Here is a 21787-nt window from a genome sequence, read left to right as displayed (position 1 = left end):
TTTCCCATTTTTTTATTTAATCATTTTCGAATTAGCACATCAGTGCATATCTCAAGTAAACAGAATGATACATCAAGATGGCAAAGAACATCAATAATAAAAAAAATTAAAAAACAAACCCCAGCTCCTCTTGAAACAGTTCCAGCTGCTCTTGGCAGTACACCATGTCCTTTAACCATTGAGGTGCACGGGGGTGACGACAACCATCCCAGGTGAATAGCACACGCCGTTTAGCCAGCAGCAGCGCCACCCTCACAAAGCGGCCCAGGACGCCTTTTGTACCTGGCACATACCCCAGCAAGCACACCACAGGCGTACACTCCAGTCTGCACCCAGTCATGGTGTAGATCAAGTCCAACACATCCACCCAGTACAAGTGCACAGTCCTGCATTGCCAAGCTAGATGAAGGAAGTCCGCCTCCCCCTGACCACACCGCCAGCAGCAATCCATATCTCTGAGCCCCATTCTGTGGAGTTTCTTTGGAGTATGATATGTCTGGTGCAAGAATTTCAGGTGGATAATGCGGAGATTACAGTTAGGCGACAGTCCACCAGTCACCATGCAAATTTGTTCCCTCTCATACAGTTTGACTTGCGGATCTAAAATCTTATTCCACCTCCCTAGGCTTTTATCTTCCGGGTGAACTGTCTCTTCCTGCACCGCTTTGTACAGCCTAGTGAGCAGGTTCTTCCGAGACGCAACCACCATGATCATCTGTGAAGCCCTGGAAACGGCTGGCTCACCCGGAAAGCAAGTGTAGTGGTCCCTGACAGCCCTGCGTAATCTGTAACATGTGCACTGAAACAGAGGGGTAGGATTTAAGATATAGTCGAAGTCCGAGCCTGTAATGTATGTCCCCTCTTTGTATAGGTCTCCCATGGTGGAGATGCCCGCCTCGCGTAGTGAGGTAATCGGTCCACGCTCTCCCGCCACTGAGAGAGCAGCATGACCCTCAATGCACATAGCCGGGGCTTATAAGGGAAGTCTATTCGTCGGCTTACCAATCTCCTGCCACGCGGATACCGTAACATCTATGGTATTGATTTCAGACCTGGGCGTTTGCCTGTGGACATGTGTAATGATGCTCTTCAGCGGTATCGGGTCAGCATCGCCCTCCTCCACTGCCACATGGGGGATAAAGCCATGTGGACGGAACCAAAAATATTCATATTGCGCCTGCCTACAGAGATAGTACGCATATATGTCCGGAGCGTTGAAGCCGCCCCTCTCGAAGGGTAGAGTGAGTGTAGCCCAGCTAATCCTTGGCGGTCTCGCGCCCCACACCAGCTGGAGAAATTGGGTCTGTACTGTTTTAAAAAAATGTTTAGTCAGCCGAATGGGGACATTGCAGAATAAATACAAGAACTGAGGAAGGATCACCATTTTTATCACGGCAATGTGGTCCGCCAGAGAAACAGGCAACCCGACTCACCGATCAACACGCTCTACCAAAGCTGTATAGGCTCTCCCATAGTTTTCATGGACCACCAGCACTGAATCCCGATAGATCCAGATGCCCAAGCACTTGACTGGCTCTACTGTCCAGACCAGAGGGTACTCCAACTGCGGCGCAGTTGTGGCAGGCGTGAGGGGGATCAGCACTGACTTTTCCCAATTGATGTGCAGCCCCGAAAAAAGGCCGAACCTAATATATTCACGGACTACCTGCGACAAGTACGTCTGTGGTTCCCGGACGTACAGGACCATAACCTCCGAATATGCAGATATCCCCACCGGCCGGTTCTTAAAATTCAGGGCAGCAGCCCTGTGCGACTGGCGGATCCTGAATGCGAGGGGTTCCAAAACAATGGCAAAAAGAAAGGGGGACAGCAGGCACCCCTGCCTAGTTCCACGCTGAATAGCCAACGGTTCAGAGGTAAGCCCGCCCACCCGCACCCTCGCCGACACACCTGTATATAAAACCTGAATCCAGCGGACAAACACTGGGGAGAAGCCCATCCTGTACAAGATTAAGATCATGTATTTCCATGCGATAGAATCAAACGCCTTGGCCGCATCCAGCAGGACGGCCATGACAGGTAACTCCGTGTAATGACGTGGCTTCAGGGCGTGGAACATAGCGAAAATCGTGCGAACGTTCCATGAAGTAGATCGATCAGGGATAAAGCCAGACTGGTCCGGTAGGACCAGCATGGGCATCAAGGGGCTCAGCTTGGTAGCTAAGACTTTAGCGATGATCTTCGCATCGATATTGATGAGAGACAGAAGGCGATATGATTCGCAATGTGTAGGCGACTTGTCTTTTTTCAACAAAGTAACGATCAGGGCCTGCCGCAAGGAGGGCGGGAGGTAGCCCACCTCGTGCGCCTCCGCATACATCGCCATGCGGCGCCAGTAGATCGACATAATTCTTATAAAATTCTGCCGTCAGCCCATCAGGGCCTGGGGCTTTGCTATTAGGAAGTGACATAATAGCTTCTCTAATATCCGTCTCATCTATCGGAAGGCTAAGATATTCACGATGCACATCGGAAAGACAGGCACAAGCTTTGTCGGCCAGATAGTCTTGTAACGCAGACTCGGTCATGTCTCCTTGAGAGGTATATAAAGCCTCGTAGAAGGTGCGAAATTGAGCTAGGATGTCGCCACTCGCATAATGATCCACGCCCTCGTCGTCCACATTATGGTCAATATGGAGGGCCTCAGTCCTGTCACGTAAACGACTGACTAACACCCTGCCGGGCCTACCCCCCTCGCCATAAGCCCTCGCTACACATCTTTTCGATAGATTTTTTTATCTCCGTGGCTGCCAGAGTGTTATACTCCTCGAGATACTCCCTGATGTGGGTCAGAATCTCAGCGGATGGCGTAGCATCGTATTGAACCTCCAGGTCCCACAACCGCTCCTCCATGCGCTGTAGCTGCTCCCTCAAGTCCCGCAGAATGCCAGCTGATGTGCTAATGCACTCCTCCCGTGTCGTAGCCTTGAAGGCTTCCCATAAAGTAGCCGCGCTGTCAACTGTGCCCATATTGAGGTCAAAATACTGTACGATTGCCTTGCGAATAGTGTCCGCGTAGACCGGGTCCAGCAGGGAGGCGGCGTGAAAACGCCAGGTAAAGGGGTGTCGTGTGTTGAGAGGGACAGCTATTTGGAGCAGGACAGGATTGTGGTCCAAGAGAGTCCGCAGCAAAATGCGAACTGACTCAACCCACCCATTAGCCTCCCCGTCTTGGAGCCAGTAGTCCAGGCGCGACCATGAATTGTGAGCTGGGGTGATATGTGTGCCCTGTAGAATCTCAGCATTCCGCAAGCGCCATGCATCAATCAGACCCAACTCTGCCATAAAATCCCGGACACACTGCGCTACTTTGACCATGTGTGCACTGGTGGAGTTAGATTTGTCCAATTGCGGGTCCAGGCAAGTATTAAAATCCCCCCCGAACAAAATCGCCGTGTCAGGCCAGGAACGTAAGACCTGAAACATCCTCAAAAATGCCACTGGTCATCCACCACTGGCCCATATACATTGGCTATTGTCACCAAACTTCTCCCCAGCTTACCACGCACCAGCGCCCAGCATTCATCGTCAGCAACACACGTGTCAATGGGCTGAAAGGGAGTCCCCCGCTTAATTAGAATAATCACCCCACGTGCATAGGTAAAGTAAGAGGAAGCTAAACGTAATGTCGTCCATCGCCGGGCCATTGAACCCTCCGAGTGCCTGGTCAAATGGGTCTCCTGCAGGAGAGCGATCCAGATGCGCTAGTACTTGCCTACATTTTCTGGGCGTATTCAAGCCACGGACATTCCAAGTGACACAATTATATTTCTCACCCCCCATCAGGCATACAAGTACACCATATCGGGCAAACAATGAACTGCCAAGCTACGCATACCGATACATGTGAGACACACTGCGAGGCTATACACAAGTTAAGAAGAAAACCAGATCTGCAAAGTGGCTTGCCCCCCCCACACCCCCCGCACCCCTCCTAACAAACCCGAACCGTCAAAATCAAGAAGCATCCGACCAATGCCAAACAGTAAGAACCATACAATATAGCAGAGGCAAAAACCCTTTCCTCCCCCCACCCACTTCAGCAACCCCAAATCGCCAAAGGCCCATCGCACCCTCCCCCCTCCCACAACCTCCCATACATCATGCAACAAACTTTGTGGGTCATACCCAACAGGGGCGTGAAGCGGACCGAACCACCCCCAACACTGGATGGGGGGGCCACCGGATAACGTGAAGAGCCCCAGAGCCCCACCTCAGACACCAGTTCACAGTGCATTGTCCAGTAGGGGAGTGTTCGAGTACCTACAGGAATGCCACAACGTACAGAGTCATGCAAAGGACCAAAATGTGCGGCATTCTCTATGGCATGTCTAGGACTCATCGCGGCAACAGCCACAGGCGTGAGTCCAGTTTACCCAGTCAGCCCGACCCCCGAAAGGCCCAGCGCTAATGCAAACCTGAAGAAGAATGAACAATCGCACCATATCGCTTGAAGTGAAGTGATCCGACCCCAGCGGAAGTACACATCTGTGTCAGAGTTCAATCATCGACATCCGAAGTGTGGTCCGGTGTCTTGCGCCAGTGTCGTAGAGATTTGGCATATTCCATGGCCTGTTTAGGGGTTGTAAAGATCACGCCCCCGGCATGCTCACCAATGCGCAGCCGCGCCGTGTAGAGCATGGCATAGGGTATCTGTTCTTTGGCCAGCAGTTTCTTCACGTCTGAAATTCTTTATGAGCAGCTTGCTCTTGCGCCATAAAATCCGGGTAAAAGGAGAGCGCATTACTTTGATAAGTGACCGTGCCCTTCTGCCTGGTGATACGCAAAACAGTGTCCCGGTCTCTAAAGTTTAGCAGGCGGGCGATGACGGGCCGCGGTGCAGCACCAGGAGGGGGTCGCGCCATCAGGGACCTGTGGGCACGCTCGATCGCGAACATGGGGGATAACTCATCCGTGCCCCACACCTCTCTCAGCATCGTTTCCATATAGTCTTCAAGGCACCCCACATTTGTTGACTCCGGCAGTTCGAGGATGCGGATGTTGTTGGGCCGGGATCTCGCTTCGATGTCCTCGTTCTTGGCCTGGATGACCGTAAGAAGTTTAGACATATCCAATGTTTTAGCCGCCACCTGCTGCAGACCGTCTTCAGTCTCTGATATTCTCTGCTCAGCCTCCCCAATGCGCACCGCATGCTTGTCCAATTTAGCAGAGAAGTGGTCCATCTGACCATTTAAGGCTTCTATCTTACCATCTATCGCTTGGAGGCTAGCCTGGATGGCAGCAAGCGATTTCTCCAAGGTAGAAGGTCCCTAGGAGGCCACCTCCAACTCCGAGTCAGAGACCGCATTCTGCGAGGACTTGCCACCTTTCCGGAGCTCAAAAGTGAGGCGCGGTTGTGATTTGTCCGGTTTGCCCATCAGGAGGCCGGATCGTCGCGCCACACACCACCAACTAGATCCAGCAAGTATAAACACTGCTGTGGGCACTTATTCGAGGGCTAGCAATGTACTATGCGCCGCTATATATACCGCCTCCACACCGCGTGGATACTCCCAGCTACTCATGCAGCACAACCGCGTCAGGGGCACTCCAGGAGCCAGTCAATGATGCCAGTGTGTACGATCAGCAGAGCAGTCCCGTGGGTGCAGCAGCAATGGGGCCGACGGGTTTATGCAGCAGCGTCTGTAGGGGTGCCCAACTTCAGCGCGCACAATACCAGATCTGGAGAAGAAGAGGCCACTAGGCGAGAAGATAGCAACAATGGTGTCCCTGGGAGCGCGACCCCCCCCCCACGCCGCACCACTCCGCAACTCCCGGGTCACCTAACGCAGGTCCCTCTGAGCAGCCTCCGCCGCAGCAAGTTCGATGACTCCCACGATGGCCACGTGGTTTGCGCAGCAGCAGAAGGAGCACCCCAGTGTCTCGTGCAGCCGGGGCCCAGAGGAAGAGTTGGGAGGCAACAGCAGTCTTGGCAGCAGGCTCGGCAAGGATTGGCCCTGTCGCGCACCAGTGTAGTATCTTACAGAGCACGGCCTACTCGGGCCTAGTCTGGCAGCTTGAAAGTACTCCTGCGGCCCGGCGCATACAGGCACCTCTCCCCAGGCAGGCTACCACTCACAAGGAACGCACAGCGGGACACTTAACTGAAAGCCCCACGGGGCCACTGATCTCGACGCTGTCCGCCGCACCCATGTGCAGTGCTTACACTCCCACAGCCGCGGCTCCAGCAGGGACGGCTCTCAGTATTCAGCAGGCTCGGGACCCCGCCGCAATTTCACCTCGAGGCCGAGCGTCTCCAGTAGCAATGGGCACCAGGCACAGCCTCCGCGGCCGATAGGAAGACGGGGATCACAGCCACAGGTACGGGACACCCACAGGAGCACTTCACAGCCAGGCTCTCAGAATCGAGGCAGGAGCAGGTAGGATTTTGCATTGTGGTCTCCGGTGGCCGGCAGAGCAGCACTACAGCGCTACCATCTTGCCAGACGCCAAGCCACACACCCCAGTTTGCTGAAGTTGTCGTTGATTTTCAGGTGGAAGTAGGTGCTGAGCTTGTTGCAGAGGTCCTGGGATGGGGTGATGTCTGTGGCTTAACTGGGCGGTGTAGTGTATTCTCGAATGATGTTGAAGAGCTCCTTCGAGTTGCTGAAGTTGGTGGTGATCCTATTCAGGATGAAGGTCCTTTTGGTGGATCTGATAAGATTGTGGTGCCCTGTCATGGCATTCTTGTATGTGGTGCCATCTTCTGAAGTGTTGCTGTTTCCCCACTTCTTCTTGAGACGTCTGCAGGTGTGTCTGTATTCTTGGAGGCCGGTTGTGAACCAGGTGGCAATTCTGGGGTGCTGTCTGTCGGGGTTGTGGAGGGGTGCGAGTTCATCTGCACAGATGGTGATTCATCTGTGTAGTTCTTTGGCAGCGAGGTTGGCCTCAGTCGCGGTGGAGGGGGCATCCCGGTTGAGGGTGGAGTTGAGGTGCTCCTTGGTGACCTTGCTCCAGTTCCTTCGTGGTGGGCCGGGCGTAGGTTAGAGGGCAGTGGGTTTGTCGACGTGGAAGTAAAGGCAGTGGTGGACTGTCCAGAAGGTTTCTGTGGTGTGGCTGAAGTGGATGTTGTTCCCTCCTATGAAAATGGGGTAGAGGGAGTGGCCTGCCTTTTGGGTGGGGATGGTGATGAGCTGTTACAGTTCAAGGTTGGCGAGGTTTTCCAGGAGGGTGGAGGGGTTGGGGTCATTGAGGTTGTCAAGGTGGAAGTTAAGGTCTCCAAAGAGTATGTAGTCCATGGAGGCGATGGCAATGAGGTCGACAATGGTAGTAGTAAACGCTGTTTGAGGTCCAGGAGGCCTGTAGGTGAGGATGCCACGTAGGGTGGTTCTGGGGCTGGTCTGGATCTGAAAGTGAAGGTGTTCGGTGGTGGTGGAGTCACTCGTAGTGGAGGTGGAGAATCGGAAGGAGCTCTTGTGTGCGAAGGCGAGTCCTCCTCCTGGGTGGTTGGGGCGGTTCTTCCTCTGGATCTTGTAGCCGTCTGGAATGGCGGTGGTATTATTGGACTTACTCAGAGTCAAAGAATACAATGATGAGTACTTTGCCAGGGCTGTTGCATGACTTCCATGCTTAATCAGTACTATTCAAATTTCCTCCTATATAGGTATTATTTTGGGAGTTATTTATAAGGTGAGGGAACTAAATGAAGTTATATCCATCAGATTAAATATATTTGGTGGACATATAATCAGATTCCTCATTACCTTTCCACCTCCTGATTAGTTACTGCCATGCCTAAAAAGTTATGCACACATGTTATGTGCTGTATTTGTTTCTGTCAGCAATGCTATCTTGGCTGTTTTCTGCATGGCTCGATGGGGTGAAGAAAAATCACATGAATCTGACTTTAGCACATAATACATTCTTATATCATCACATCCAGCTGGCTTAGGTACGGCCAAAGATGCAAGGCTTTACCTACTGACACTGGAGCATTGGAGAGCTGTTGCTGGTGAAAAGTTTCTCGACCAGTCTGACGCAATTGCCAGTGGTTAGACAAATTGCAAGCATTCCCCCATCACCTTTTGTGTGTTTCACGTACTGCCCTGGGGCATTCGTATGCCCAGACGTGGGTCCTATGCTCACCGCACTCCGCACCGCTTCGCTAGACGCTGCACAGTAGTCACCGATCTGTCACTGCTTGCCTCACACATCAACCGGCTCCCTTGCCACATTGTGACCAGCCAGCGCCACATTGAGCACCACATTGAGCAGCCTCACCCGGCTGATGAGTACATAACTAGGATGAAACCAGTCCTGGGTTGCATGTGTTTTGGTTCAGGGAGCACATGGCTTTTCAGTTCAGGCACAACTGCTCCCACAACGAGCACGGTCAAGACTGATTTGCATACGGCTAGGTCTAAACGTAGGTGTCCTGTTGAAAAAAGAACGATGGGATGGGATGCTACCCCGAGCAATTGTCAGTGGTCAGACAAATTGCAAGCATTTCTCCTATCACCTTTTGCGTGTTGCCAATCAGGATATTCATAAAGTGAGGAATCTGCAGGCGAAATATCATTATTGATGGTAAGGCAATTTTTTATTGGGAAAAACATTGAGGCCATGGGGTCATATTCACCACTGACCTGATTATTGTGTTTTATGTACTGGGCCTTGTAGAATCTGACATCTAGAAAGGATAGTATGAGTGCTGTACATAGCCGAATACTGTAGATACTGCATACTGAGTGTATACTAGTAGGAAATACTGAGATATGTGGAAGCTGTCCTGTGGATAGAACCATAGATATTGGGGATTTGTGGATGCTGCCTGATTTTGTTCCTTTACATGACGAGGCACTGTCACTCCCAGCTCTTGAATAGTGTGTGTGAGACATTGTAGATGCTGGTCTGGTCATGGTGATTTACCTACTGGGACATTTTAGATACTTCACCAGTATGAAGCTTTACATAGTAGAATATTGTAGTTTCTGGCCTAGAAGGCAAAGGGGATACCAGCCTAGGGAAGATGCTTTAAGAACTATACATTCATACCTGATAACCCGCCCAACACCCTCATGGAAAAGGTGAATTTGCATAGTGCAATTTAGTGAGTGGTATTAAATAATTTTGCAGGCCTATATTGAGTCCACTGTCCAATCCTCTTCCATGCCCCTCTTCACTGGCTCTCAGTATGATTTGTCTAGGAAAATAAATTCAGTCAAGGGTCAAGTAGAGAAGTGGGGATTTAGAATGTAGGTTGCTTGTTTTCACGGCAGAAACTTCTGTTGTTGCACCCCATGGTGGGAGGGAGGGAGGGAGGGAGGGAGAGAGAGAGAGAGAGAGAGAGAGAGAGAGAGAGAGAGAGAGAGAGAGAGAGAGTGAGCGAGAGAGAGAGAGAGAGAGAGAGAGAGAGAGAGAGTTTTTGCACGGCTGCTCCTTATGTGGTACATTATTTGGATGGAAGTGGAGCTTGAAAAAACGTTTCACTATGAAAAATGAAAAACTATCGACTTTATTAATTATTGCGTGCTTCTTAATTATTGTGTAGTTTTTAAAATGTGTTGCACAATAAGCTGTAAACCCATTTAAACTAAACATTGTGTTAGACGTGCACGTTAAAAAACAAAGAGCAAATAAAGGATATTAGACATGCTCCCCCCCACGGGAGTGGGGGTGGGGTCAGTGGCGTCACTAGGGTTGGTGTCACCCAGTGCGGTAACTCATGGTGTCACCCCCTCACGACTAACCCCATGCCTTGCACAGACCGCAAGTTCCGGGAAAACATATTCTGATTGAAAATATCAGCAATGTTGCAATAACTTGTCTCACTGCCGAAGTCTTTTGGTGCCAGCTTTATTTTATGTTTATGTACATGCAAGGCCGAGATCCCTGTTTATCAATGCATGTTCATGAGATTTTTCTAAGGCCAGAATGAACTTCACTCTCAGCAACAGATTTGTCAGGTGCACAGTGCAAAGACCGGGTGGGTGTAAATTAATCAATGTAGCTATACCTGATGTTTAATGTCACTTTGATATTTATCTGGAAGTGGAACTTTACACAAAGTCACAGCAGTACCCTTAGACTAGAGGGTACCCTTAGACTGACTGTCGATGGACCTTCTCCGAGTCCGCCAGACCCGCTCCGTGACTCACGGACACCTGATTAAAAAATCCAGGAATTGGAGCGACCAGGACAGGTCGAAGCAATATTAGTAATCTGTGCACCATTGTGCAGAGCTAGGTGCTTCGCCATTTTGTTGTGCGGCACGCGCCTTCCCCCGTGCTGCAGGAAACGGACTGGAATTCAAAGGCAAGACACCCTTGTAGGATTTCTACCTTTCCCAGAGAGAAATGCAGGCCACCAGCTCATGTTTTAAGAATCTGCAAAAGCCCGCACCCACGACACACTATGCTATGATCATCAGGGAAACTTTGTAACCCATTTAAAGTGTTTTTGTTCTAACATTTACTGGTTAAAATGCACTCTTAAGGTGAAAAATACCCCTTGAGGGAGCATATTGGTTTTTTTGGGAGGGGTGTACTGGCCACCCTAGGACGAGGAGCACCTACACATTAGTCCTGCAGCTCAGACACTTCTGTGATCTTGGGGCAGAACTTCTGTGTTTGAAGGTCAGATAATTCAACTACAATTGGTTAGGGTTTAGCTTTTTGCTCTGCAAGTGGCAGCACGGAAAACTCTGAATAATTGACTGACAGAAAGAGCCCGACACCTATGACGCTCTATTAGGGTGGCTCTATAAGGGCGTTCACTGTGCCTGACTGAGTACTCAGAGTCCGATTAGGAGTTGGGGGCCGGCACAGACCTGGCCATTAACAAGGTTTTGTCACTCACACTTGGTGTTACCTCATGGAGCTGGGTCCACCAGACGCACAGGGGATTGTAAGACCACCTGCAGGCATGGTTGAGATCCAGAGGGCACAGCCACACCCCCCAGCAGCCATAGAACTTGGTCGCCGTTCCAACACCCTCCTCACATCATGACCCTCACACAGTGACCTGCATGTGAACCCCAGACCTTTCCTCACTGCTCAAATGTATCACTTTTCTCAAAGCAGATGCTAAATGTGAGCATAATTTCCCTGGAATTGGAAAAAAACATGCACTTTTTTACCCACTTTTCTCAGGTTTGAAGATTATTTACTGAAAAAAATTGTATTTGCGTGGTGCAACAGTGCTATTACTAGTCTGAATCAGTGAGTCGGGCCCATTAATTTAGGGGATCCTTGTACTGTGCAGCTTGAAATTGGCCTCTAAGTGGAAGAGAAAAGATGGAGAGGAAGTTTAAAAAAAAAGCATAGGATAGAAGATCTGTTGCCTATGTAGACTAAGGGTGAGGTCAAACATATATAAAGTCCTATGTTTTATAAATCCCTGATTACAAAGAACTGGGGGGCATATTTACAAGCCCCTTTTGCCACCGTAGCGTCACTTTTTTGATACTCCAGTGACGTTCCCATGCTCCATTCCCCATATTTACAAGATGGTGCTAAGCCACTTAATGTGGCTTAACTCCACCTTGTAAATATACCGCTTTCTGCCACAGTCCTTTGCAGCCAAGGGGCGGTCAATGGGTGTTGCTGTGGGCCTTCCACTGCAACACCCATTGCTTTTTGACGCTGCCCAGATTTACAAAGCCGGTGCAGAGCAAAAACTAAGACCAGGTAATTCCTGGTCTTAAAATGGTGATACAACAAGAAATTATCTATTTCTCCTCATTGTTTGCTCTTTCTATTTGTGCTGCAGCCCACATAGAAACAGCAAATTGCCATTATTGATTGTTTATGTGCAGGAAAGTGTCCCTTCCTGCACATAAACAATAGCCCCTGCAGCGCAGGCACCCTTGCAACTTGGCTGCAAGGGGCCTGTACTGGCGCTAGGCAGCTTTTTTTGCGCCAGCCCTAGGAGAAACACAGGGGTGCTCCGTATTTTTGTAAATACTGCGCATCCCTGCAGTTAGAAAATGTCGGAGCGCAGCGCTGCCAAATTTGACATAGCACCACGCGCTGGCATTTTCTCCTACATAGGCCCCTGGACGTCAAATAAATGTCCAGAGCTACTGACTTTGGAACTAGGGAACCAGGATCAAGTCTTGGCTTCAGCACAACATCATGTGACTCTTGGCAATCACTTAATCTCCCTGCGCCTACAAAATATGAATGTGCCCTTATATAATGTAACTGATGCTCATGTAAAGCACTCCAATACCATCGGGTCGAGTTGGCGCTATATAAAACTGCAAAAACTAGAATAACTTCCCATCTAGTATTTTTTATTTATTTATTTATTTGGCACATTTGTAGAGCGCTCTGTTACCCGGAGGTGTCCTGGCGCTGGTATTAAAATCAATGCTAACGCTGAATTAAATGCTACTTTAGTGTACAAAGGATTACTGTACTTTCAAGTAACAATGCAATACTTTGGGAATCACACCAAAAACCACCAAGACAAAAATACTTTCAGGCAGCAATGAAGAGAGTAAACCGTCGGACATAACATGAATCTTTTCTCCATAAAAGAACACAGAAGGAATTAGGCCAACTATTTGCATGAAGCATATCATTGCGCACTTTGCACTTATTATCAGGAGACAGCCATTCCCTGTGTATGATGTTGCACTGGAGCAAAAGAAGGGAACAGAAACTGTGAAAACGATTTAAAAACAGGAACCTGCACGAGTAAGAACGCAGTGAATTATTGTTTAAACACAGAATGCATCTCGGATGGTGATTAATTATAAGAGACTTTTAAGCGCACAGCTGACAGAGAAAGGAGTCTCCCCTCCGCCGCGCGCACCCGCCCCCCCCCCACCCCCCCATGGTTGGGTCCTCTAGAGTTATCACATTTACTACATAACCTGTTTGGGTTATTTTCAAAAACATCGCAGCAGCGCCAACAAAGGCTGTGCGTGATAATTAATACCAATAGAAACTCCCTGCAAAATGAACCTTCACAAAGTCTCCCTTGACACGAAACACCCACACGTCGGTGTCACCCCTTGTGACTGGTGTCACCCGGTGCGGTCCGCACCCCCCGCACCCCCCTAGTGACGCCACTGGGTGGGGTGGAGGGCAAATGAAACATTGTTTATTCCAGAATATTACTCAACAAGTATATTGCTTTAAAGCAAGTTAATTCGTGACTGCAGGGCCGGACAGCCCATTTTCCCGGTGGGCTGCAGGCTCTGGGGACAGTTTTGAAATTCCAGGGAAATCCCAGGCTCGGGGATTCTTAGAGAGAGAAGGAAAAATAGGGAGGCAGTGGAAAATAGTGAGAAAACGGTCAGAGGTGGAGCTAGAGAGATAGAAAGAATGGATGGAAATAGGGAGAGCTCGCATTGAGGAGATGAAGAGTGTGGGTCTGGTATGACCATTTTTGCCAGGGCAGCTTTGGGATCAGCCGTCCGGTACTGTTTATAGATTATAGAGTGGCAAAAAAGGGCAACGTATTTATGACGTTTATAGACCTTAGTTCAGCCTTTGATTGCTTGAGTCATGATGTCATGTGGGATACCTTAATAGGTCTCGGCATTGATTCAAATATTCTTAATTTTCTTAAAGAGTTGTATAGAGGGGCGGGGGCAAAGGTGAGTTATGGAAAGAAAGGAGAATGCACAAACAAATTTCCAATAATGAAAGGCGTACGTCAGGTTTGCATTCTGGCACCCTTTCTTTTTAATCTGTACATTAATAGTGTGGCAGACTACTTAATTCGATTAGGTGTAGGTTATCCTCAAATTGATGGCACCCCGGTGCCCATTTTATTGTACGCAGATGATGCAGTCATAATGGCAAGAACCCAATTAGGACTACAGAAGGCGTTAACTAGTTTCTCAATGTATATAGGATCTAGGGGCCTAAAAATGAACATTGGGAAAACTTTCACTCTGTGCTGCTCACTAAAAAATAAGATTTCCTGCAATACTTTTTTAGAACAGTCAAAGATAGGATTAACCAATACCTTCTCATATTTGGGGATTGTTTTTAATAAAAGAGGAACCTGGACTACAGCAGTTAATACTAGGGACTTAGCTTTTACTCGTGCAATAGGTGCAGTGAGACAGTTCGCCTATTTCGATTGATATCTATAAGGCTAAATGTATGTCAACTGCCATTTACGGGTCCGGCATTTGGGGGATTGTATATTGCCAGGGAATTCTAGCTCAGAAAAATTATTTCCTCCGCTGCTTGTTAGCTGTTCCCAAATCTACTTCCACCTATGTTTGCCACAAGGAACTTGCCCTGGTCTACATAACAGATTTAATCAGCATAAGTCCAGTGCTGCTATGGCACAAGATATGGACCTCGACGGAAACTGATTTTAACAGGGCGATTATTGTGGACTGTACCAAACATGAGGGTTCTAATAATATTCAGTGGCTTTCCTATGTTAAGGAATTTTTAACAAACATAGGCCATCCAGAATGTTTTGAAACACCCTCCTCATTATCTTCAATTTCCCGTAAAGCATTAAAGGAAAGTTGTCTCGCTTTTTTGGAAAATAAACGTTGGGCTGTAGAGGGGATGAAGGTATCCGTTACCCAACACCAAGCATTGTTGCAGGGACCTGGCTTGCAACTTTATTTATCCCCTGAGCAACCCAGTTATAACAGAATGTTATTAGCTCGGCTGAGAACTGGTAGCTATTTTAGGCTGTTAACCTTCCCAGACATTAATGACTGGTCGAATAACTTGATCAAATGTCCAGGCGGCGACCGTTCCCTGCAATCAATAATCCATTGTATTCTATTTTGCAAATTTTATGCGTGAGGAAGGAAGAGATTTTTAATACCTCTGCTAAAGGCTTGAGACAGTGTAGACCTGCCCTATTCAAATTACTTTTATTACAAGATGAAATGACTATAAGTGCTGTATCTAAGTTTTTAAAATTTGCTATTAGATGCAGATCTACCTTGGCTTAAAAAATTCAATTTGAACTGAACTGTAAAGATGATTTCTCCACCTTGCTTAGTGCTCAATTCAGTATGAACTTAACAAATTTTGATGTACTCTGATCTGCATTATTTGAGCTTTTATTGTATGTACCTATTTTTATGTGCTTTTATGATTTTAACTGAAATCGAATAAAGCTATCGTTGACTTTGATTATAGAGTGTCCCCTGTTCTGTCTCTGCCCTTCTATAGATTATAGGGTGTCCCCTGTGCTGTCACTGACTGTCTATAGATTATAGGGTATCTCCTATGCTGTCTCTGCTGGTCTAGAGATTATAGAGTGTCCCCTGTTCTTTCTCTGCCCATCTATAGATTATAGGGTGCCCCCTGTGCTGTCTCTGCATGTCTGTAGATTAAAAGGGTGTCTCCTGTGCTGTCTCTGCCTGTTTAGAGATTATAGAGTGTACCCTGTTCTTTCTCTGCCCATCTATAGATTATAGGGTGCCCCCGTGCTGTCTCTGTCTAAAGATTATAGGGTGCTCCTGCACTGCCTCTGTCTGTCTATAGATTATCGGATGCTCCTGCGCTGTCTCTGTCTGTCTATAGATTATAGGGTGCCGCTGCGCCTTCTCTGTCTGTCTATAGATCATAGGATGTCCCCAGTGATGCCTTTGCCTGTGGAGAGATTATAGGCTCGCCTTGCCCACTCGCGCCCCTCTCCTGCCCACCCTCCCGCCGGAGAGGCTTGTATGTATGTCACTAGAGCATGCCGGGAGGAGTCGTAGCCAGCTGGGGCAGAGGGAGGGGCTTCGCAGGCAGTCGAACGGAGGGACAGCGCGAGATTATGGGGATGCTGGATGTAGCCCAGCACCTGGCGTGGACAGCAGGAGCACAGACCGCTCTGGAGGGTAAGGTCGAGGTCCCTTGGCTCGCACACGCAGAGGCAGGCTGGGCTCAGATGAGGGAAGCTCTGCTGCCGCACCCCTCCCCTCCCCCCTCTGCAGGCACCTGTCAGCTGCATCTGGTCCATGCTCGCGCTCGTTAGGGATGAGGATGAACGCTTAGGCTTCCTCGCAGAAAAGCTGCGTGATTCTTCACAGACTAACAATGCAGCCACCGCCTCGCGGGGGTAGTCTGTGGGGAGCGGCGCACCCTCTCCCGGCTGCGGGAGGTTCTTAGGCGCGGTGCCGGCTCCATGGAAGCGGCGCTGCACTGGCTCCTTGGGAGGAGGCTGCAAGAGCTCCCCACGCTGGAGACATTCCCTCTTCCTCCCAAGGAGTGCTGCCGAGGTCCACCCAGGAAGAGAGGACTTCAAGGCTTTGAGGAAAGAGGTGAAGAGGGAGGCTGTAGAAGACAGAAAGAAACACGCGAAGGCTGCGAGAAGGGTGATGCATGGCCCGTGGGAGGGAGCTGCCCACAGTCCTTGGGGGGTGCACCCTGGTCCACCTCAACATCCCGCCGGGAGAGAACTGATGCGCGGTCCTACTCTGAGGGGAGCTGCAGGGTTCCTTGGGCGGAGAGGTGCACGCCCTGCTCACAGAAGAGGTGATGAGACATGCACAGGCTCAGGCTTCTGTGCTTCTTTTAGCCTCCTGGGTGGGGATAGCGCAGTGTCATGAGGTGTTCCTCCTGGATGGGGGTAGCGCAGTGGCGTGTGGTATTATCCGCGCAGGGTCCCCACAGTCGTGTCACTCCTCCGGGATGCAAGGCTCGCACATGCCAAGTGCTTCCTCGACATTGTGCTGTGCGGTGCAAGGCGTGGCGCGCGCTGGAGGCTCAGAGGCAGCACTGCAGGGGTTCGCGGACCCAGCCCTCTTTGCCGCATGTCGCCTGTCTCAGTGTCTCGTGCCGCTCCCAGTGCAGCGTGACCTCAGCACAGAGCAACAGACGCGGAGTATGTTTTTTTGTATGAAAGGTTCTTTATGCTATAAGCTTCTAATTATGTATATATGTATGCAAAACACGTATTAGAACTGGAGGATTCCACACGTATACTCATTAGTTATTTTTGTCATATGAGAGTAAATGGTGGAAAGCAAATGTTTAGTAAAACAATTGTCAGAACTCCTGACACGCGTAGCGACTGTTGACAAATTGTGTGTGATCGTGTAGTGGTTAGCTGAATTTGTCTTAAATAAGGAGATTCTTCAGTGCTCCCAGTACACCATCTTATTGGTTAATTTGGGTGTGAATTGTCGGTAGTCACCCCACGAGGGATTGGGTTGGAGACCCGTGTACAGGAATTTCGCAAAAAATAATTAACATAGTCCCAAAAACTCATCTATGTCAAGATGCTCTCATCTGCAACAATGAAGAAAAGGGGGCATAGTGAAATAAAACGTTTGCCTAGGATCACACAATCTGGGCATGCGGGAAGCCTGCATTTATCCCAGGTATTCAAGTTTCTCATTGTGCAAATCAGTCACTAAGTGGGTATCTCTTTCTCTATCCTGTTTTACACTAAAGGTGAATGCTTTGTCTTACAATCTTGGTTCATGAGGTTCGGCCATGGTTGGAAGTCAGAAGCCAATCTGATGCTCCGCTCGTTTTGAGCTGGAGGGTCACAGAGGACCTCAAGCTGATCCACAGCCAGGCATATAGCTCGAGCCTGGCTTCAGCATTTAGTGTCTCGCCCACTGGTAAACACTTTTTGGCTTGTGATTCTGATTATGTAATATATGCCATACATGGCCTGTATGGCATGTACTACATGAGGCCACTCAAACTGCGATTGAAATGAACACCAATCCAATGTAATAACTAATTTCTTAACCTCTTCAGCCACAAAACACGTCACTTTACACAAACGCTGGTTGTCACAAATGCAAGTCTTTAATATAGATCACGTACCAAGGGTCAAGAAGAAGAGACAGGCAGAAATATTGTTTGCAAAAAAAAAACGGTGGATAAATCAACTGTAATCTGTCTCACTCAAGGAAATGAACAAAAAGATACACCTTGTTATCTGTGAATAGAGAAAGGTAATATAAATTGAATGGTCTTATAATAAGTAGGGAACAGTACAATTCTATTAAAATGCTGATTGGTTTATAGAATGTAGTTTCAGCGGAACCAAATCTAATAAACATTGTCCTGGGATTGCACATGAATGTCATTACTGACAAGGGACATAACCAACAAGTCAATGAAGCTGTTACCTTACCAATTATGAGAAATAAAGAAAAATAGTCGGACATGAAACTAATTGATCAAACAGACAAGTTAATTAGACTGTCCCTAAATTAAAGCGAATCAGCCATTTAGTCTAATATAATATATCAAGCTGGAAGCTAACCTGAATTCATTGTCATGTAATAAATCACTATTGATGTCATTTTTGTTCTCATAACAGTAAAAAGGACAATTAGAAAACATCAAGAAAGTAGAAGCAAACAGACGCACAAATTGCTGGAATTATTTGAAATAATTGTCGATATAGTAATGTGAAGAAATACTGCAATCGCTTTAAGTGTCCAATTGAAATAGAGTGGCAGTTGCAAACAAAATAGACAGCTATTGGTGAGTTGTCCTTTTAAAAATAGCTTTAAATAGCGCTTAGTCTGGGTATAACATAGATGTGAAGGTGGAGCTCCTAACCTTCACCATGAAAAGAACGCTAGACTATGGGACGCTGAAGTAGTTTTAAAATTTACAAGGCAACATAACTGCCATGACCAACCAGATTTACTTTACTTGGAAGGACCTCTTCAAACCTCAAGTAAGGCTGTGTGATCTGAGACGTAGAATATTTCAGAATTCAAGAATTGTGAATTAAATCAATCATTGTTCAGGTGATGTAAATCATTAGATTACGAAAACCACAGATGTGACCACCAATATTTTATTTTTTTAGAAACATGGGAATGCTTGGCCTCTTGACGCTTTTCTGTTAGGTACTGGGTTACGATGTTCGAAATCAAGTTATTGAATAGAGTACAGATGTATACAATTTGATGAATTAAAGTGCACATGTGTAATGTGTTTGCCTGAAAGATGAAGGAAAAAAAAAATTGCAAGGTTTTCCATGATGAAGAGATGATAATAATGTCGAAATTCAATAGAAATATAACGTAGACAGTGTAATCTGAGTAGACTCTTAAATAAAGAGAAATGAAGTTCCCTACACGTTTGTTATTACCTGATAATGAAAGGACATCTGGAGAATTGGGCCTCTCTGGGAGCTCACCTCTTGTTTCCCCAGATAATATCCAGGACTAGGACCACAGTTCACTGAAATCAGTCTGATTTCCTGTTCTCTATCTAATTCGTTTCCAAACATGATAGTGCTTTTAGATAGTGGTAACGCTGAACCACTCTGCTAAACTTTACAAATGCCCCCAGTTTAATCTGCATCCTCTTCTTGAAATGTAAACAAGACCTGAACTTTCAAAGTGAAATCATAGCCCACTGTTAGTTATCCTTGCAGGCGCCAGTTTCAGTATCTCTGACATCTACATACAAAATGTGTTTTTTAACAATGCAAAAACTTGTTTTAAAAGACAATACCATCTTTATTATATATTTAAATACGTTTCTATTTCTTTCCCTACAGACGACTAAACAATGTAGTTCAGTGTTTTCAATAAACATTTCCTTGTTTGAAAAAAAGCACCTGTTTCATGCGAACAGCACCAAAATAAACAAGCAAAACAAACATAAGTATTAACATCTATAAAAAGATCCCATATTGCCATCTCTTGGTTCTGTTCTCATGATACTTAGAAACTACTCCACCGTCCACCACTTGTTGATGTTACCAGCATTTTCTTACCAATATCGGACTGTATTACATGCTCATAAGTATATACATGCATATTGAAGAAAAAAAACTACAGTCAAAAACGGAGTTATGCTTGTGGCTCAAATATGCAAACATGTAAAAATGCCAGTTATGATTATCAATACACATACAAAACCCACCATGACACCCGCTGCCCACCATGGTATTCTCCTGATAACTGTTTTTGGCAAATTGGTATTTGAGCATGGTGGATGGCACACGTAATGGCGTGTTTTATGTATACGTTGATAACAGTAACGAGTCAATTTGAGTGGTTTTTACTCGTTTGAACCAGGAAAGAAATCAGTTTTTAACTGTATTTTGTTTGTGAATTTCAGAGTTTTTTTCAATGATGTGCGTAATTTACAACCATAGCTATGTACAGCCTTTAGACGGGTTGTGAGGGGTGAGGGGGGGAAGATGCAGAGTCTGGCCTATGGACTTGCACTGCGCCTAACCTGCTATGGACGCACAACCCCCTCTCTGTACGGCCTTCGGCCATGCACAGAGGTGAATGGGCACTGGGACTAGCCTGTGACCAGTCTCAGAGTCCAGCCCATCATGGGCGTTAACCCCCACTGTGCACGACTTTCGTCATGCACAGAGAGGGTTTGAAGCCAGGCCCTGTGCCCAACCAGCCACAGTCACCTCTGGGGAGGCTCCAGGGAAGACCTGTTGCCAGTTCCCAGGGGTTGACCCATAGTTATTGGCCTTTGGCCAGGACTTTCTTAAAAAAATATTATTTCAGATTTGCTGATCCTACTTAAGGTTTGTAAGTGTGATGTAAGCTTCAAACTATGAATCTTGCATCAGGATTGTGTTTTGAATTTCTGAACTGCAAATTCTGACATCTAAAACCATCTAAAATGGCGGCGAGAACATGGTACCAAGTCTTTTTTGTTGTCGAGGGTTCATGAGCCAGGATTCTGACTTCAAATCCGGTAACTTAATTTTTTTTAATTTTATTTAGGCTAAGTGACACACACCTTTGAGGGTTCCCACACTGTGGCCTGCAGGACATGGTTTTTTTTCCTTGCACCCTTATAGGTATTTTTTTGTAAACTACAGGACACAGGTACGGTGCTCTGAGTCCTATAATGGCTTCAGCATGAGAAATGTTTCTCTTGCAGCGGGTACTGAAGATTGAATGGTGAAAAGTTTTCTTCATCCAATCAGATATATATCTATATCTATATCTATATCTATATCTATATATATATATATAAATCCTGGAACCACTCTCCTCGCCACTCTCCACACGGCGCTCACCACAATGAGAAAGAGAGATGGACTCTGTTGTTTTTTCCTCAGCAGCCGCTGGAAATTTATTTTTTGTAAATATTTTAGTCGTGCATTGCCGTGCCCTTCAGAACCATACGCGTTTCGGCGTTCTCCGACGCCTTGCTCGCTATATATATAATTATATATATATCCCAACTATCCATCCAACTCCGAAGAGAAAGTGGCATGTACCCATGATCGGTATATATATACATATTAACATCCAAGGCGGCAGAGGTATCCAAAAGTCAATCAGCAGAGATATACAAAAATGTTAACCCTTTAAAATCCAGTAGCAACTTTCTAAAACACAGCTATCTCAAAACTACTGAATGAATTTACATCAAGCAAAAGAAAGTATACTTTCTGAGTAAAGTTCTACTTTCATGCCAAGTTTGGAGTAAATCGGTTCAACAGTTCGGACTGTCAACATGAGCAACATTTCCTGTGGGAGCTAAAATAGGAAAACACTTCTTCCCGTGCCTTTAACTTTTTGTCCCATAGTCTGATGTTTGTGAAAGTTGGCACACAAAATCTTAGCTGACTAAGCTACAAAATTGCCAAACGTCATTCAAATCCGTCTCCCGGGTCATTAGTTATAGGCAAATCAAAGAATGTTTCAGAGGAAAGTATATTGAATCATAACGACACATATGTATAAGAAAGAAATTGTTCTAACAGAAGGGTTTATATATATTATAAATGCACACATATGCACTCACACACACACTAAAATAGTTAGGTCAGACAGGGGGAGTGGATGCAGGGGGTGGGGCAGTGACTCTTCCCATTTTAATTTCCATGGCAGTATTTGCTCTCTGACACTGAAATAACACTGAAGTGAATGTGC

The 21787-nt window shown here is 47.0% G+C and overlaps 1 protein-coding gene across 1 annotated transcript in view; it reads left to right on the top strand.

Annotated features, from left to right (window-relative positions):
• The first annotated feature begins 15677 nt into the window (after positions 1-15677).
• Positions 15678-21787, top strand: part of TMOD2 (tropomodulin 2) — a 307731-nt gene continuing 301621 nt past the window's right edge. The window contains exon 1 of the mRNA XM_086958298.1: positions 15678-15784. The gene's annotated coding sequence lies outside the window, so the exon portion shown is untranslated. The remainder of the gene's footprint in view (positions 15785-21787) is intronic.

The sequence above is a fragment of the Lissotriton vulgaris genome, chromosome 2_1 (genome assembly GCF_964263255.1).
Source record: "Lissotriton vulgaris chromosome 2_1, aLisVul1.2, whole genome shotgun sequence".
In the NCBI taxonomy this organism is placed as follows: domain Eukaryota; kingdom Metazoa; phylum Chordata; class Amphibia; order Caudata; family Salamandridae; genus Lissotriton; species Lissotriton vulgaris.
The sequence above is the reverse complement of the archived record's forward strand: the minus strand, read 5'-3'. Positions and strand labels throughout refer to the sequence as shown.